Genomic DNA, 2,959 nt, shown 5'->3' with positions numbered 1-2,959 from the left:
TTCCTCTAACCTGCATTGTAAGTGTTACTATATGGATTGTTTTGAGATCGAGAATTATTACCCATGTAATTTAACTGCTCGTTATCCATGTTGTGGCCATACTGCATTACTGGGTGAACCTATGAAGAACTAAGAAAACCATCAATTTTCTTATTCAATAGTTCTACTTGATTAGAGAGCATAGTGACAAAATTGACGTTATAAACATAGGCTGTTTTCATTGGTTTTGTCCTCATGACTTGCCACTGATAGTTATTCAGTGACATCTCCTCCATAAACTCATAAGCATCTTCAGGTGTTTTATTATTGATGGTTCCGCCAGCAGCTGTGTCAACCATTTACCGAGTCAAAGGATTCAGGCCATTATGGAACATTTGAACCTGAAGCCAAAGCGGTAACCCATGGTGAGGGCACCTTCTCAGTAAGTCATTGTATCTCTCCCATGCATCGTAAAGATTTTCTAAGTCCATCTGCACAACGAAGAGATATCATTATGTAATTTGGCCGTTTTAGCCGGTGGGAAATATTTTAATAGAAATTTTTCAGTCATTTGTTCCCAAGTGGTGATTGACCCTCGTGGTAATGAGTTCAACCACTGTTTACCTTTGTTCTTCAATGAAAAGGGAAACAACCGAAGATGTATGGCACCATCAGAAACACCATTAATTTTAAATGTATCGCATAGTTCCAAAAAGTTTGCTAAGTGAGCGTTGGGATCCTCATCCTGCAAACCATCAAACTGAACAAATTGCTGTATCATTTGAATAGTACAGGTTTTAGTTCAAAAGTATTTGAAGCTACAACAGGTCTAACTATGCTCGATTCAGTTCCTGTTAAAGAAGGTTTAGCATAATCATACATAGTGCGTGGAGCAGGATTTTGATTAACCGCAATTACAGGAGGTAGCTGATTGTCTTGGTTTTCAGCCATCTTTTCGATTGGGGGTTGAGTATCGTCCTCTTGCTCGTTCTCTGTGTATCTTAAGCTTCACCTTATTTCCTTTTGGTTTCTGCGAACTGTGCGATCAATTTCTTCATCAAAAAGTAGTGGTCCTAACGGGTTTCTTCTAGTCATAAACTATAAAAACCTGGCAAGAGAAAGAAAAAGTAAATTAATAAAAAATAAAAATAAAAATTAAATTGCAAGAAAAATAAATGGCTAAAGTAATCAAAATTGAGCGTTCCTAATATCTTAGTTCCCCGGCAATGGCGTAAAAAACTTGATCACGTGATTTCGTGATAGGTTTTAAATATTTATAATTAATCGTTCTTGAAACTAACTTTTAGCGCGATGTAGGGAAGTGTACCTATCGAATAGTAGCATAGTTTTAGCAAGACCGGATTGTCGAACCCAAAGGAACTAAAAGTACTAATAATGACTATCTTTTTATTATCTAGCCTAAGAATAAGGGGGTTTTGTTTTCACTAACTAATTAACTAATCTAAGAATTCACAGAGAATGGAATTGGGGGATTACTTTTGGAAAACGATTGAATTAAGATAATACCTAAGGAAAAATCCACCTAGACTGTACTTTTTATTCTGACTCCGAATCGGACGATTTATTCATTTAACTTGTTTCGTAGAGATCCCTAAGTTATGTTATTATCTCTATTCAAGACTAATAACGTCTAATCCCTAGACTGAATAATTGAGACTTTTCTCTAATCAACATTCTAGGGTTGCATTAACTCGATCTATGGATCCCCTTATTAGGTTTCACCCTAATCCGGCAAAATCTTGTCACCCTATGTCTAGGCGCGCAAACAACTCCACTTAATTATGACAAATGTACTCTTAGACAGGGTCTATTCCTCCTCTGAATAAGAGCTTATCTTGAATCAGTACCCTGAGATATCAAAACAAGAATTAAGAACACATAATTAAGAACAAGTTAAATATTTATCATACAATTCAGAAAATGATAACAAGATTCGTCTTAGGTTTCATTCCCTTTAGGTATTTAGGAGATTTAATTCATAACTAAAAAGGAAAACATCTCAGAAGAATAACGAATACAAAACATAAAGAAAACCCAAAACACCTGAAGGGAAATTAAGGGGAGATCTTCAGTCTTGATGGTGACTCCGGCTTCTGGGATGGATCAATCAGCTTCCTTCGAGTAATTCCTTTCTTCCTCTCCGTGTGCCCCCATTTCTTCCTCCTCTAGGGTGTATTTATAGGCTTTGGAATGCCTAAGAGCCCTAAAAATTAGCCTTTTCCTAATTGGACTCAACTTGGGCTCGGTAGGGACACGCTCGTTTGACATGCCCGAGTACGATTACTTCAATCCGTGCTCGAGCCTGCCAAATTGACATGGCCGTGTGGTCTGCCCGTGTGAGGAGCTCCAAGCCGTGTTGATTTCGTACTTTGGCTCGTTTTCTCCATTTTTGGCCCGTTTCTCGTTCCTTTCGCTCTCCTTTGCTCTTCTAAGTATAAAACATGAAATTAAAGCATTAGGAGTATCAAATTCACCTATTTTAATGGGAAATCATCCATAAAATGCGTTAAACATGGGGTAAAAATATGTATAAATTACGGTTTATCAGAACTCATAGTGCCCGTATCTTGTCCGAATAACAGTCTTCGGCATATCTTGCTCTTTAACTCTTAACTGATAATAACCAGACCTCAAGTCTATCTTGGATAACACCATGGCTCCCTTCAACTGATCAAATAAATCATCAATCCTTAGCAAAGGATACTTTTTCTTCACAGTTACCTTATTAAGCTGCCTATAGTCGATACATAACCTCATCGAGCCGTCTTTCTTTTTCACAAACAACACTGGTGAGCCCCACGGTGAATAACTAGGACTCGCAAAACCTTTATCCGTTAACTCTTGCAGTTTTACTTTCAACTCTTTCAACTCTGTTGGGGCCATTCTATAAGGAGCGATTGAGATAGGTGCCGTACCAGGGACCAACGCGATACCGAATTCAACTTTCCTAGCTAGAGGT

General features: G+C 37.9%; 1 non-coding gene across 1 annotated transcript; it reads left to right on the top strand.

Moving 5' to 3' along the window:
• The first annotated feature begins 396 nt into the window (after positions 1-396).
• Positions 397-501, top strand: LOC121208778 (small nucleolar RNA R71). Its single transcript, XR_005903903.1, has one exon. It is a non-coding gene; the product is annotated as a small nucleolar RNA R71 (small nucleolar RNA).
• Positions 502-2,959: the final 2,458 nt, after the last annotated feature.

This window comes from Gossypium hirsutum, chromosome A10, assembly GCF_007990345.1.
Source record: "Gossypium hirsutum isolate 1008001.06 chromosome A10, Gossypium_hirsutum_v2.1, whole genome shotgun sequence".
Lineage (NCBI taxonomy): Eukaryota > Viridiplantae > Streptophyta > Magnoliopsida > Malvales > Malvaceae > Gossypium > Gossypium hirsutum.
The sequence above is the reverse complement of the archived record's forward strand: the minus strand, read 5'-3'. Positions and strand labels throughout refer to the sequence as shown.